Here is a 16,970-nt window from a genome sequence, read left to right as displayed (position 1 = left end):
CCCTCCTGCAAGGGTCTTTCTTGGCAAGGCCAGATAAGACACAGTGAGGGTAGTACTGCTGCACATGCTCAATTTGGTCTCTATTGCTGGAGAGAGAATTAATTTGTTGATCAGAGCTAGCCAGGTCACATAATATTGACATCACACATGTGGGCGTGTATACAGATCCTAAATGACAGGCCAGTCCCTCCCTCCCTCCTCCTCCAGTAACTAAAATAGAACACAGTGGGTGGAATGTCACATCTTGATTGATGGATGACCCGCCTCCCGTAACAGCATGAGGACACAGGCTATAGTGAAAATCTCCTACCTGAACACTTGGGCAGACCCTGCAGTTTATCATGTGACCATGGTATATTAATCAGCCAAAAAGTTATATAGTGGCAGTATTTTAATGAAAAAGAAGATTTATAAGCTCTGGAGGGTGAGGGGGGCAGATGTACTATTTTCATATTACTGGGCTTAGTAACAATTTAAGTCCTCACACGCAATGCACACAGGGCATTAAAGAAAACAAGCTGCAAAGCCAGTACTGATGCAGGAAAAAACGGCATAAAAAACACGCTTTTAAAAGCGTTTTGCAATAGCCTCAACGCATGTTTAGCCTTTTTATCGTTTAGGAGGCTTTGAAAAATCGGTACTCCCCAGCCGTAGGTCTCCAAGACAAAATACTTTGCACACTTATAGAGGAGAAATGGAAAATCCAGGGAATCTAGGACTTGCCGGTATCGGTTCCCCAAAGTCACCAGAGAAATTACCGTTTAACATGGGAGTCATATTAAAGGCCCGGCTTTGAAAAATCGGTGCTCCCCGGCCGTAGGTCCCCCGGACAACAAACTTTTCACACTTGTAGAGTGACACTAAACATGTGTGCCAAGTTTAGTGTCCAAGGGACCTATGGCCGGCCAGTACTGGGTCCCCAAAGTCCGGAAGATCAGGCGCAAAAAGGTGACTCGAGTATAAGCCAAAGGGGGGCATTTTCAGCACAAAAAAAATGTGCTGAAAAACTCGGCTTATACTCGAGTATATGCGGTATTATGACCCTCAAGTTCAAATGGCCTCTCAAATCCCACATATAAAAATGCTAAATTGGTTGTATGTACATAATAGGGGGGGGGGGGGTCACTGGTACATTAAAAACTTAAATAATAAAACCTTAGTTAACACTCAACCCCCCCCCCCCTCTTTTTTATGGCTTAATACTTATTAAAAGGTAAAGTAGGAAAACCACTCCAACAACTCACTGGGCTGTATTCAAAAATATGTTACTTTGTTAATTTTACCAACGTTTTTAATTAAAACTACACCAAAGCAACAACCACACATAGACATAGGTTAAAAACATATAATGTACAATGCCTTCTCTCTCCTGATTAGACAAAGGGGGGGGGAGATTGGTGGGACTTTAAATGAAGCACACTGCTATAAATTAAAAATGCACTTATGTTTATTGATTCCTGATACATAATTGTATAATGGTAATAACTGTAATAATAATGGCACTGGGTAACAAATTAATTGTTCATGTGTATACACATATATTCCAACATAGATAAGGATAGTAGATAAATACATATAACCGTATATTGCCGTGACTACAGTAAACAGTTGAATCTCAGACATAATTTTGCAATGTGATAGCAAGTAACAGTCGTTGAGTAGCTCTACACGTTTCATGGGTTTTCCCAATCATCAGGAGCGATTAAAAGCAAAGTTGTCTATAATAAAACATAATAATGAAAATAAGTGCAAATTTCTTTCATGGATGGGACGAGGGGGAATGGTTGGAATTTATTTATACACTGTCTCTTCCACAGAAACTGTCTGGGAATCTTATACAGTATTTACCAATACTATGTATCCTGCCCCATGGGTCTCACACTCATTGTTATGTCGTCACACTGTGTTTGGTCAGCCAGCGTGGCCGCGGACTGTGTAGCCCCAGCTCCGGGGGGATGGCACATCCATGGTTTCTCCAGCCGTCAATATTTCTATATGTATCACTATATTACCCTCGGGTAAGAGTGCTTGGGAAATGTTCCGTTTCCCCTCTTCCAACCATTCCCCCTCGTCCCATCCATGAAAGTAATTTGCACTTATTTTCATTATTATGTTTTATTATAGACAACTTTGCTTTTAATCGCTCCTGATGATTGGGAAAACCCATGAAACGCGTAGAGATACTCAACAACTGTTACATGCTATCACATTGCAAAATTATGTCTGAGATTCAACTGTTTACTGTAGTCACGGCAATCTATGGTTATATATGTATTTATCTACTATCCTTATCTATGTTGGAATGTATGTTTATACACCTGAACCATTAATTTGTTACCCAATGCTATTATTATTACAGTGATTACAATTATACAATTATGCATCAGGAATCAATAAACATAAGTGCATTTTTAATTTATAGCAGTGTGCTTCATTTAAAGTCCCACCAATCTCCCCCCCCCCCCCTTGTCTAAACATATTAGGAATGGAGGCACATGAATCTACCCCTCACTGCCTCACATAAAGTCCCACCTTCATTCCCCCCTTTTCTATTCTCTCTCCTGATGACAAATGTCCACATTGCACTAATCATCTAGCATACATTCTATTAATTTTTTTATGGTAGTAATAGTGAAGGTGATCACCATTCAGTCTTTTTAACTTATGTTAATGTGTGGTTGATGTTTTGGTAAATTATAGACATATGCACTGCCGAAAAATTTGTTTGTTTTCGTTTAATTTGTTTTTCGTTAGTTTTTGGAGTCATTCGTTATGAACGAAATTCATTATTTTGAATAAATGCGTAACTTCGGAAAAATGCTAAATTTGTTATTTCGATAATTTGTGAAAATCCCAAATTTCTAAATCTAAAATAATAATGAACTAATGATAACTATTAAATTATAGATATTGAAATTTCCTTTCAAATTTGGCTATTGGTGAACGTAACGAATATGAATTTATCAGAAGTTACGAATTACCCGGAATAGGGAAGAAACAACTAATCGATTAATCGATTATGAAATTAATCGATTACAATTTTCATAATCGATTAATCGGCCAGTAACCTAATGGGGTTAAAAAAAGAAAATTAGCCCTTTATAGTACAAAAAAGCAAATTGCTACTGTAAATATTACTTTCACTGTCCCACAGTAAAAAAAATGAACCCCTTAGGCCCCGTACACACGACAGAGTTTCTCGGCAGAATTCACCGAGAAACTCGGTCAAAACCCGGATTCTGCCGAGAAACTCTGTCGTCTGTACAGTTTTGGCTCGATGGAGCCGCCGAGGAGCTCGACGAGAAAATAGAGAACATGTTCTCTATTTTCTCGTTGTTCTATGGGAGAAGGCGGCCCGCCGAGCTCCTCGGCGGCTTCATCCCAAAACTCGACGAGGAACTTGACGTGCCAAGCACGTCGAGTTCCTCGGCCGTGTGTACGGGGCCTTACAGTAGCGATTATTTGCTCTTTTTGTACTTATTGTTTTTTTAACCCCATTATGTTACTAAACATCTCAGGCCGGGGTCACACCTCTGTTTTTTGGTGCTTTTTGCAGAAACACACTTCAGTTCATTTACATGTTCTCCTATGGGACATGTTCACATCCATGATTTTTTTTTCAGCTGCTGCGTATTTGGAAAAGGCAAGGACTTTTTAACGCAAAACGGTGCCATTTTGTTTTTTTTGGTTCAATATACTTCAATGGAGAAGCTGCAGAAAAGCCTATAATGTGTTTTTGCGGCAATTTGTGTTTTGTAATCTGCCCAACAACAAATTTGCCCATTTTTTTTTTTTAAAAATCAAATTTTTTTTTTTAAGGCTATTATCCGATTAATCGAAACAATAATCGGCCAACTAATCGATTATGAAAATAATCGTTAGTTGCTGCCCTAACCCGGAATGCAGAATCTAAATGAAACGAATTCAAAATAATAATAATACATTTGTTTTATTATTAATTTGTTATGTTCCATTCGTTTAGATGCGTCATACGTTATTTTGGATGATACGTCATTTCGGATAAAGTCGTATTCGTTATGTTCACTAGCAGCCAAATTTGAAAAGAAATTTCAATATCTATAATTTAATAGAATTTTAGAAATCTCGGAAAAATTTGTTAAACAGGTTTTCGTTAATTTGAATATTGCCAAATTAACGAATTTTGTCAAATTTTGTAAAAAAAAATATTCTGAAAAAATTGCACATGTCTAGTAAATTAATAAAGTAACCCTTTTTTGGATACGGGTGTATTTTACATACTAGTAAATGTGTAGTTGGAGCTAAACTGAGGTATTTAAAAAAAAAAGAATATACTTACAGTGGGGCCTCTCTGCATTGCAAAGGCTCATTTAGGAGGAGTTCCTCCCAAATACTGTAGGTGCTGACTTTTTATATAAAGACACTTACCTGTCTAGGGATCCTGCAATGTTGGAACCCCAAGCCGATTCATCCATCGGCTACGGGTGCAGGCACCGACATTTGTAGTAAGGGAAACAGGAAGTGCGGCTTCACAGCCTGTTTCCTATTGCACATGCACGAGTCGTGCTGCACTTTCTGAATTGTCCCACCGTCTTCTGGGACCACTGTGTGCCCCAGAATGCAGCGGGGAGAAAAAGGAAAGGGCGGAAATGTCGTAGATCGCCATGCAGCGATCTTACCTGAAAGTGGGAGCGGGTACCTGTCAACCAGGTACCTGCTCCCCCTCAAAAAGTGCCAAATTTGGCAGTGGAGGGTGCTAACAAGCGGAGCTTCCCCTTTTGGGTGGATCTCCGCTTTAGTTCCTAACCAGAACAATATTTGCATGGAGTTTGCATGTTCTCCCTGCGCTTGCCTGGCTTTTTCAGGTTACTCTGGTTTCCTCCCACACTCCAAAAAATATGCTGGTAAGGTAATTGGTTTAACTGAGTGTGCCCAGGTTGCATGCTTTACCTCCTAAGCGCTTTAAGGTCCCCAGAAAAAAAAATCTTATAGAAATACATATGCAATTAAAAATAAATTCTAGGGGATTATAAATAATTTGTACCACTTTTACCTTATTCCTTCCTCCCCTGGCAGACTTTCGGTGCTCCCTTTTCTCAGATACTCCAGGTTGTGGGCAAGCCCTCACTGTCCTACTGTACAATGCAGGACTGTTGATCTTTAATTGTACGTGATGACGTCAGAGTGCAACCGCTGTCTGAAATGCCTTAAAGAAGAGGCTTCAGGGGACTGGTTGTACAGTGTGGTTGAAGCCTGCTGGAATGAGGAGATAGGGAAGTATTAGGGCTCTTTCAAATGGATGGTTGGGGGGCAAAAAAAAGGCAGCTGACTTCCAGTTTTAACGCCTAACCCACAATGCCTACCCAGCTGCTGCATTTTTGGCTCAGTTTGACAGGTGACGCTACCTGTCAAGCTTTCTCATTGAGTTCAATGGGGCCACACGACAACTACGAGACAAAAACATAGCTCACAGTGGCAGCAATGTAAAACGGCCATTTGCCAATTGAAAAATAAAAGTAAAAATAACACAAAACGGACGTTCAGGAGGTGGCAGCCTTCTACATTCCTATTAGCTGCTGCTATACTGCCCTCTTAAAAGAAATCCACTGCAGACCTCTCTTTAGAGGGGGTAGGCAGCAGGGGCGTCCCTAGGGGGGGGCCAGAGGGGGCCCTGACCCCCCCAACATCATGATGTGCCCCACCATGTGCCCCCCCAAAAAAAATTATTTTTTTTTTTTTTTGCAATTTTTTTATTTTGCTCCCCGAGAGGGAGAGCTTTCCCAGTCAGCTCTGCGGGGGATTCCTCCCCCTCCCTCTGCTCGCCATCACTGCATAATGTGAGCGCTCACACAACCAGATATTCTAGCCTGGACCGTGTTTAAGTGTGTGCACTGCAGACTGCAGTACACTGTAATCACTGAACTACATTATCTCCATCCCTTCTCTCTCCCCCCCATCTGTCTCCCTCCCCCTCTCCTGTTCTTTCAAAACATTCACAATTTACTTTCACTTTCAGTTAGGCAGATAATATATGGTGCAAATTTCTTTCCTGCATCCACAGATTGCAGGAAAGAAACTTGCATGATTCCCCCATCAACAGACAGTGGTGACAGGGGAATATCCCTCCTGCCCAGCAATTATATTCTCCCGACAAACAGTGATTATCACCAGTGGCTATACAGCAACCACTAGTGATAATTATAAGAGAATCTGCTCATTAATGGTTCAAATCTCAGCCAGTTTCTGCTGAACCAGCTGAGATTTAAACTGTCTATGGCTGGTCTTAGCTCTTAGGCAGCCCATACATTGATTAGCACTGTGGAGTGTCGGCTTCCTGGCGGGATCGGGCATGTGGGATTTCAAACACACCCGAGCCCATCTCTATTGGTTGTAGACAGTTGAGCTCCCTGCAGGTTGCTTAGCAGCAGTGGACCCTTTTCTGGCATGCTGATCGGGATGCAATCCAGGTGATGCTCTTAGTCAAATCCTAGTCATAAATATCAGTGATTTTATTGATCAAAGCCCACACTTTACAGGCATAGAGCCCACATGGCTGCTGATCATACGGTTGATTATATTCATGTGGTTGTACTCTTGATGCTAATAAATACTGTGTTTATTAGATCTGATTGGGAGCATCGCCTGGATCACATGCCGATCAGCATGTCAACAGAGAAGGTTATACAGCATTACTGCTGCTAGGTGACCAGCTGGGGGCTCGGCTCTCTATAACCAATAGTGCCAGCCTTCCCCAGCATGCACCCATAATGTCACCAGCACTAGGTCCTAATAGACTGCCACCACTGCCAAGGAGACAGATGCCAGACCAGCGCTGTAAATAGCAGGGACAGGACAGCTGGGCATCCCCACTGTGGCAGAACCCCAGGGCCCGGTGGCAAGACAACCTTTGCAACCCTGATAGTTCTCCCACTGCTTTGGACCCTCTATTTTCTTGGTGTGCTGGTGACATATATCTCTTGTTTTCTGCCACCCTGGGGGGCCCCAGTATAGTAGGAAGGGAGCTCACTGCAGAACATATGAAAGGGCCCATAGTGGGATCGTAGTAAAGGGCCCCAGGATATATATATATATATATATATATATATATATATATATATAATTGCATTTTATAGTTGGCCCCCCTACTTTTGTCCCTGTCCCCCCATGTGCCCCCCCCTAAATATGAAAGCTGGAGACGCCACTGGTAGGCAGTACTTCAAGTCTGAAAGAAGCATTACACCTTTTTCCTCTGCCTCTAGACTTAAAGTGTTACTAAACCCACAACAGTAAAATCAGTCTGTATATGCAGCATAGCATGCTTCTTATACTCACTTTTGGAACTTAAGGGGTTAATCCTCTGCATTGTGTAAAAAGGCTGTTTTTATCCTGTATGCATAGATCCTTCCCCTCCTGCACTATCTGGGGAAGGCCAGCTAACACACAGGCAGGGTAACCGACCTGCACATGCTCAGTTGTGTCTTTAATGCTGGAGAGAACATTTACTTGTTCTCGGAGCTAGCAAGGTCACATGATCTTGACATCACAGGTGTGGGCGTGTATACAGGCTGTAGTGGAAATCTCCTAACTGTACTCTCAGCACTGGAGAAACTGTGCAGTTATTTATGTAACTGTGGTATACAGATCATCCAAAAAGGTATATAGTGGCAGTATTTTAATGTAAAAAGAAGATTTATAAGCTGTGGGGGGGGTGGATGAACTATTTTCATATTACTGGGTTTAATAACGCTTTAATAAGCAATGCGGGGACTCCACTGCTAGGGGGGGGGGGGTGGAATCTTCTGCCCAGAGTGGGGCTTTAACTACAGTGAAAGTGCATCTTGTCCTTTGTTCCCTGAACATCAACCTTTAAAAAAAAAAAATGCATTTGCCATGGCATAGGTCCGTGATTAAAGGAAGCACTGTTATGTGTTTGGCATAAATGGTAGGCAACTGTGACCAGTGATGAAATGATGGGCTCTGCAGTCTCTCTACTCCGTGCTATCAGTGCAGTGAAGTTCTGAGCAAGGCCATAACTGATCACAATTATTTTAATTCCTTTCACGTTTTGTTCAATAATAACATTCAATATTTTAAGCTTGTCTGCTTCGCAGCAATTAAGAGCCGCAGGTCCTGGCAATACAGATTATGTTCTTTTGATACATTTCTCTAGCAATTGTCTTGTATTGAGCCATCCGTGTTAAAATGGGATTCATCAACACATTTCAATCCACAGATCTGTCATGCCGTATTAAGAGGAATTACGGCATATTTAAGCATTGTATTTCTGTAATCAGGCAGCTTCAATGCTCTTAATGAATTTCTACATTGCTTAAAATTGAAGAGAGCATATTTATTCTGGTTGTATTAGTAATAGAAGATTATCCACGGTTTCAGTATTACAGAACAAAGCAATTTACTGTCATTAGAAGGATTACTGTCTGCAGAGGGCAGCTAAACGTGGCGCATTATAATGAATATATCACATATATGAGAATTGGAGCCAATGCCAATACGGAAGTAATGGTCTATGACCCTATGATCTTTTCATTTTCAAGAGTACATATTAAGTAACCTTGGACTATGTAAATGAAAACTTCACATAAGGGAAATTATTGTATACATAGCTACATATAACTGCGGAGCCATCGTTCCTCTGCCACTTTCCATTCTGACATCACCACCTGCTGACATCACAAAATCCAATTCTCACAGCTTAGTTTGAATGACAGAAGTGGAATGCCAGAACAATAAATGTAATCAGGGAGTAGGACCAAGTATAGAAATCACTTTGTGTAGTGCAAGCTAACACAGCATTAAGACAAGTGAGTCTGGTGCACCAATATTATGTAAAATTATGCCTGCGTTCAAAGTAAAGTCCAAGGATGTTTTAGGCTAGAGTCTTAAGCTATTAATCAATGTTTTCACACAAGATTCACCCAGCTTTCACCAAATAATAAAGTGGTTCTAAAGCCTAAACATTTTTTACCTTAAATCGTTACTTGCATTAAGGTAAAAAATGTTTAGGTATTGGTTTTGGCCCCTCCCCTTTTACTTAACTGAGTCCTCATTGGATCCAGCACTGTACACATCTGCAGCTCTTCTCTCCCCTCACTTTCGGGTCTCGCTGACTTTGCTGGGTTACCAGGAGCCATTTTGCTCCCAGTGCAGAGGGGCCAGCAGCACCGGCGGGGGGAGGAGGTTCGGGGCCACTCTGTGCAGTTCCATTCCACAGAGCAGGTAAGTATAGGGATGTTTGTTATTTAAAAAAATTAAATAAATCACTTAATTTTTCACACAATATTCTATTAGAAAATGAGAGAATCTTGGGTCAAAGGTGTATGAATCTTTGGTCAAATCATTGATATATATATATTACTTAAAGCGGAAGTAAACCCGCACACAATAAAAAAGGAAAAAAAAAGCTGCAAGGCAAAGGCATAATGAGCTAATATGCAGCGCATACTAACTCATTATGAAATACTTACCTCAGAACGAAGCCCCCGTATCGGAGTCCGGTCCACGCAAAGGAAGCTGACACTTACGTGTATTCTGGGTTCGTGGCTCCGGTGCTGTGAGTGGCCGCAGCTACGATTACATCATTCCGGCATTCAGAACGCATGCACCGCTGACATCAGTGGCTGCATGCAAAGAGAATATCTCCTTAACCGTACAAGTTTAGGAGATATTAATTTTACCTACAGGTAAGCCTTCTTATAGGCTTACCTGTAAGTTAAAGTATCAAATTTGGGTTTACTACCGCTTTAAAGTAGTTGTAAAAACTTTTTATTAAATAAACTTGTTATACTTGCTTGCATTGTGAAATGGTATTGCACAGAGCGGTCCCAAACCCTCTCTTTTGGGGTCCCCCACCAGCACTCTCGGGTACTCCTATTTTCAGTGTACCCCCATAGAAAGCCGCTTTCTATGGTGGCGCACATGTGGGCTTGCTCCTGAGCCTGCCTGTATGCATATATTGAACTGCTGCAGATGGGCACAGTGCTGGATTGATACAGGTAAATACAGTATTCCCGGGTGGGGGGACAAGAAGTGGATGATTTTTTAATGCAGGTAATGCATTAAGGTTAAAACAAACAAAAAAAAGCTTCTGTCTTTAGAAACACTTTAAAGTATATCTAAATCCAAGAACAAATATATAATATATTGCAGCCTACCAATCCATTAGTGTGATGGCTGCATTAATTTTCTTTTTTTTCAGACAGTTTATCCTTTATTTTTACCTGGTGATCCCACCAGTAACTCACTTCCTGTCCTAAGGTGACAACACTCAAAATAACCTTTAAATGGTGGCTGCGCTGTCCTCTATTGGCAAGTCTCAACAATATAATACACAGTGCAACTTCCTGAAATGTATGCAAAAAAGATAAATAGTTTAAATTGTAAAGTGTCCCAAAAAGCTGGAAAAAAAATGTGCAAACATAAAAAAAATACCATTCAAAATACAAAAATATTGCATGAAAACTTCAGACTGTCCAGTGCTATAATTTCTTATATTCAAGTGTGCAATCAATTCATGTATTCAATAAAGTCTCTAGTGCATTTCAATGAGTAATGTGTCCCATGTAGTTAAATGAGCTCAGGTGCAACAAAATCCATGTGCAAACGTAGTTCATCCTGGAAAAAGTGCTTGTGTTCCAAAAGAAATCTCTCCTCCAATCTGTGTGTCCAGAGAACAAACAGATGCTGCATAGTGAAAAATACTTTTATTCATATAAAACCACTAAAAACCAAATGCACTTACATTCGGATGCGTCTTACCCTGTCACTAAGGCTGGCCATACACGGTTCCAATCTTGGTTCCTGCTGAACCAGCCAAGATTTGAACCGTGAATGGGCAGGCTAAGTGTACCCAGTTGATCGATGGGGTACAACCAGCCTGCCAGATTGTTTTGCGATTATTGCTAACGGCTGCTACAGCCACTAGCAATAATCACTGTTGGTTGCAGGAAATAAATGTTCACCCCATATAGCTGGCCAAAGCTGTATATTGCATGTACTCAGTGGTATTGTCAGCTCCAGCTGCACAAAACGAGCTGTGAGCAGGACAGGCTCTCCATGCTGGATGACTTCACTCCAAAATCAACCCAGTCCTACATGTTTCGTCCTGAGCTTTTTAGTGATGGCAGCTTTCCTCCCCTCCTTGTTGCTGACCTGGGAAGTGGCATGTTTGACGTCACTTCTGGGTCCTCCTCTCGGTGTCCCCGGCCCAAAAAAAACAGGAGATATCCATTAACGATTACCACCAAATGAATCCCTAATTTGTCCTAAAACACATCCAAGTATAATTCACCTGGACACTTTTAAGTAGTTGCAAACACATTTAAACACAACTCTTTAAACACATATTTAAAGCTGATCTTCACCATTTAAAGTGACTAGCCTTCTCCCCAACAACCCATATCCTCCATCATTCGCCTAGTTGATTGACGTCAGCACCTGGGTGCCTCCTTGGATATGTGACCTTTATATCCCAGGAGGCATCAGGAGCCCTGCACATCACCCCATTCACTACCTGGGGGGGAAGGCCTGGCGACGCATCATCGGAAGGCTGTACTAGACCCTGGAAGAGATTATGCAACCTTCCGATGACGTTACAGAGAAACTCACTCCAGTGTTGTACATCATTGCTCTGGACCACTCCTAGATGGTGACAACAGTGCACCATGCCCATGTAATGTATATCGGTGCGGCTGTGTAGTGTAAGGCAGGAGTGCATATGACAGGTGAAAAAACAGGAGAATGGATGGGAGTTATCACCCCATTAAATAAAATTCTTTAGGAATACCCCTTATAGCAAGATTATCAGGTATTATTTTAATGAGAGTGCAAATTTCAACTGAATGAAAAAAGTTTCTGAATTCCATTAACATAATAAGGCTTATATGAATCTCCTCTGCAGGCTAGTTTATTCAGGAAGTCGTGGTACCTGCGGTTGTGTATATACAACGGTGAGGTCAAACAGTGACTGCTTCTGACAGAATGCAGTCCCTGTTCAGGTGAAAATTTTCCACCTGGCTCAGTCAATTTTTTAATTGATTTGGGTGAGACAGGCAGTGCTTGCAGGGTCAGCCACAGCTTGAATATCAGCCAATTCAGCAGGAAGTTTACATTATCTGTTGCAGCTGCTGGCTTTATAAGGGAGGAATATTTTCTCAGCAACTGCATTCTGTAGAGTAAGCACAGAAAAAAACATTGACTTGTCTCTAGTAAAAAAAAAATGGCTTCCACAAGTGTGGACCCAAAATAGCAAAGGTTTCGAATGGGAAAGGTTTACAATTTCTATATAATTTAATTTAAAGACTTTATTCCTATGGGGTGCATTGGCACTTGCTAGAGCTCTTTTTAAATATGTCATTTTTTTTTTATTGTTGAGCTTTTTTGTCAACCCCCCACTCCTTGATACGTAGTAGGACATTTCCATGAAGCCTCAATTTCCATTAAATCGGCCTCGATGGCCACAGTAAAAATAATATTAGCTTAATGATAACCATTAGAACCGATAAATGTGACCTCGGTGTTACATTTCTTGCTATTAGATATCTACATGCAATTAGAAGTGAGTGGCAACAGGGACGTGATACGGACTTTGAACACGCGGCTTTTAGCATATGCATCTACTTATGCCATGCAAAAATGCACCGTACATATATTTTTAACCACCACTTAATGGAAATCTATCACTGCTGATAGGAATGACAGCGATCACAATTCTGTGTTTTATTTTTCTGAATGCATAATTGGATAATCATAGTAAAAAGCAATTCTTGGAAATAACAGAAGACCTTAGCGGTTCAGGCATATGTAGATAAGCGTTGACCCCCCCAGATGAGGACATCAGGACAAGGGAGGATAATGTATTTCAACAGTGAACTTGGCCTTGTCTTTCCTTTGCTAGAGAATTCCCATCTCTCCCTTTTCTTCCACTTTTGCTCCTTAAACCCCCAGATTAGAAAAAAAAAAGGGAAAAAACTAAAATGTGTATTTCTGCACATTTGTTTTGTAATTATGCCCCCAGCTAGAAACCATTTCACATGACATTCCATTTTTGCCTCATTACAAGCACTTTAGCTGGACATACACTGCTTGAATTATGGCCAAATCCCGGTTTATCATAAATGGGGGAATCAATGGACTTTCTTGTTCAGCTCCTTGGGCTGAACGAGAGAAATAGTTATAAGTATGTTTAGAATTAGTCCTCATGATATATCTTGGCATGGTATTACACAAGGCAGAGGAGACAAGTCTGGGAAAAACAATTGTAATAGTTTTTACACTGGGGCCACTTGCGGCTTGTTTAAGAGAAGCTTTATCACTGTTTAAGCAATGCTTATCGGGCCGCTAGCAGAGTGATTTTAACCCCAGCTAGCGGCTGAAGAAGGACGCCTGTGTTTAAGCGCTGGCCATTCATTTTAATAGGCAGGGCGTTTTGGGAGCGCTGTATACAGTGTTGACACAGGAATCCTTCCCACAAAGCCATTGGGCCAGATCCACAGACGAAGTACGCCGGCGTATCTACTGATACGCCGGCGTACTTTCAAATTTCCCGTGTCGTATCGTTATTTTGAATCCTCAAAACAAGATACGACGGCTTCTGGGTTAGATCCGACAGGTGTCCGTCTTCGTACGCCTTCGGATCTAAGATGCAATACTTCGGCGTCCGCTGGGTGGCGTTTTCCGCGTCGGGTATGCAAATTTGTGATTTACGACGATCCACGAACATACGTGCGGCCGTCGCATTTTCTAGCGTCGTCTGTAGTTGGCTTTTTCCGGCGTATAGTTAAAGCTGGTATTTTGTGGGGTATTGATCGAATTACCATGTTAAGTATGGCCGTCGTTCCCGCGTCGAAAGTTTCTTTTTTGTGTAAGTCGTCCGTGAATAGGGATGGACGTAACTCACGTCTAAGCAATGCACGGCAGGAAATTTCGGGACGACGCATGCGCAGTTCATTCAGCGCGGGGACGCGCTTCATTTAAATGAAACCCGCCCAATTTCAAATCCGCCGCCAGAAATACACTACGCCGCCGTAACTTAAGGCGCAAACTCGCTGAGGATTCGAATATACGCCAGGTAAGGTACGGCGGCGTAGTGTATCTCTGATACGCTGCGCCGATGCAATTGTATATGGATCTGGCCCACTGTGTTCTCCCGGCAGGGGGAAGCTGTCCCGCTGGGAGAACACTTCGATTGTTGCTAGCAATTATATTAACCGCTAGCAATAATTGCATATAAAATTCAGCCTGCCCATACATGGTTTGAATCTTGGGCTGTTCCTGCTGAACTGGCCAAGATTCGAGCCATTGATGACCGGCTTAAAAGTTGCCTTAACAGGTTTGTGTATCTCATAGGCCTTGTACACACGATCAGTCTAAACTGATGAAAACGCGCATGCTCAGAATCAAGTCGATGCATGCTTGGAAGCATTGAACTTCATTTTTCTCAGCACGTCCTTGTGTTTTACATCACGGCGTTGGACTCGATCGTTTTTTTAACTGATGGTGTGTAGGCACATCAGACCATCAGTCAGCTTCATCGGTTAACCGATGAAACGGTCCTCCAGTCCGTTCTCATCGGATGGACTGATCGTGTGTACTGGGCTTTAGTGACCCCACTTGGAAGATTTTCCTTTACTCCCTCACTTTTGATGCCCATATAATAAGAGAGATTCTACCACTACCCCAGTCTACTAAACGTGTCTTTGTCCTGGTGTTTTGAAAAGGTTGCCTATAGCTTTCTCTCCTAAAAAGGTAGTAATTGGAATTATCCGATAGTAAAGGACACAGCAAAAACCCTACAGAGTTTCCAACCCTTAAAGTTCTATCTAAAATGAAGTTAAAAATATAGGCAGTAGTTGAACTTAAATGTTTAAGTGGTTACACCCAACAGCAAAAGTGATAGTAGCAGTAAAGGATATGTTTATTAGTTATGAAATTAAAGTTAATTACTCTAGCACAGTTGCAACTGTAAAGCATTAGTGTTTTAATTATTGCCTGAGTTTGTTCTATAATTATTGATATACAGTATATAGTGGAACCTTGGATTACGAGCATAATCTGTTCCAGGAGAATGCTTGTAATCCAAAGCACTCACATATCAAAGCGAGTTTCCCCATAGAAGTCAATGGAAACAAAGATAATTTGTTCCACATTGACTTCTATTGCATGCAATACCGCATGTGGCCAGAGGTGGGGGAGCGCCGGAGAGACAAAGAATTACTCGCAGACCGTTCAGATGCAGTCGGAAAGGCTCATAAACACTCGGGAATTGAGTATTTCCGAACGGCTCAGAGTGTCACCGGCGCCCCCCTGAACCTCTGGCCAAGTACGGTCCTGCACACTGCAGAGGTTTGAATCCTGCTCGTTTTGCGAGACAACACTTACAAACCGAGTCCGGATTTTGAAAAGAAAAAAAAAGCTTGTATTGCGAAACGCTCATCAACCGCGTTACTCGCAATCTGAGGTTCCACTTTATACATTACAAAGGTTCTAAATGGAAGTGAAGCACTTACAGTGAGGAAAACACTTATTTGATCCCCTGCTGATTTTGTACATGTGTCCACTGACCAAGAAATGATCAGTCTATCTTTTTAATGGTAGGTTTCTTTTGTCAGTGAGAGAATAACAACAAAAATATCCAGAAAAACGCATTTCAAAAAAGTTATAAATTGAGTTGCATTTTAATAGGGGATCAAATACTTATTTCACTCATCAAACGGCAAGATTTCTGGCTCCCAGATGTCTTCTATACAGGTAATGAGCTGAGATTAGGAGCACTGTCTTAAAGGGGAGTGCTCCTAATATTAGCTTGTTACCTGTATAAAAGACGCCTGTTAACAGAAGGAATCAATCAGATTCCAATCTATCCACCATGGCCAAGACCAAAGAGCTGTTCAAAGATGTCAAGGACAAGATTGTAGACATACACAAGGCAGTGTGATTGGGCTACAAGACTATCGCCAAGCAGCTTTGTGAGAGGGTGACAACAGTTGGTGCGATTATTCGCAAATGGAAGAAACACAAAATAACAATCTCCCTCGGTGCTCCATGCAAGATCTCACCTCGTGGAGTTTCAATGATCATGAGTAAGGATGAGCTCCGGCGTGTTCGAACAGTCCATGTGCAGAGCCCGCCAGGAAGTCGGCACCGCGCTGCACTAATCACAGGCAGGGAGACATTTCCCGATCTCTGCAGCCGAGCATCGGGATAATGTCTCCCTGCCTGTGATTAGCGCAGCGCGGTGCCGACTTCCTGGTGGGCTCTGCAAGTGGAGTGTGCGAACACGACTGAGCTCATCCTTAATCATGAGAACGGTGAGAAATCAGCCTAGAACTATACAAGAGAATCTGGTCAATGATCTCAAGGCAGCTGGGACCAGAGTCACCAATAAAACAATTGGTAACACACTACGCCGTGAAAGGGATTGTAAAGGTTCCTTTAAGCTAGTGCATTGTTGGTTCACTTACCTTTTCCTTCGATTTCCTTTCTAAATGTTTTTTTTCTTTATCTGAATTTCTCACTTCCTGTTTCTCCTCAGTAAGCTTGCCCCCATTCCTGAGCCGTTCTGGCTGGGGGTTAGTCAGCCAGAACAGCTTACTGAGGAGGAACAGGAAGTGAGAAATTCAGACAAAGAAAACAATGAAAAAAAAACATTTATAAGGGAGATCGAAGGAAAAGGTAAGTGAACCAACAATGCATTAGCCTAAAGGAACAGCCTTTACAACCCCTTGAAGGACTGAAATCCTACAGTGCCCGCAAGGTCCCTTTGTTTAAGAAAGCACATGTATAGGCCCGTCTGAAGTTTACGAAAGGAACATCTGAATGATTCAGAGGAGAACTGGGTGAAAGTGTTGTGGTCAGATGAGACCAAAATCTAGCTCTTTGGCATCAATTTACCTCGCCGTGTTTGGAGGAGGAGGAATGCTGCCTATGACCCCAAAAGCGCTATTCCCACTATCAAACATGGAGGTGGAAACATT

The 16,970-nt window shown here is 41.9% G+C and overlaps 1 protein-coding gene across 3 annotated transcripts in view; it reads left to right on the top strand.

Annotated features, from left to right (window-relative positions):
* The window catches only part of MAP3K20 (mitogen-activated protein kinase kinase kinase 20), a 277,073-nt gene that overhangs the window by 196,678 nt on the left and 63,425 nt on the right, over nucleotides 1–16,970 (top strand). The gene's annotated exons all lie outside the window — the stretch shown is intronic.

This window comes from Rana temporaria, chromosome 6 (genome assembly GCF_905171775.1).
Source record: "Rana temporaria chromosome 6, aRanTem1.1, whole genome shotgun sequence".
NCBI classification, from domain to species: Eukaryota; Metazoa; Chordata; class Amphibia; order Anura; family Ranidae; genus Rana; species Rana temporaria.
Note: the sequence above shows the minus strand (reverse complement) of the source record. Positions and strands in the feature narration are given on the sequence as shown.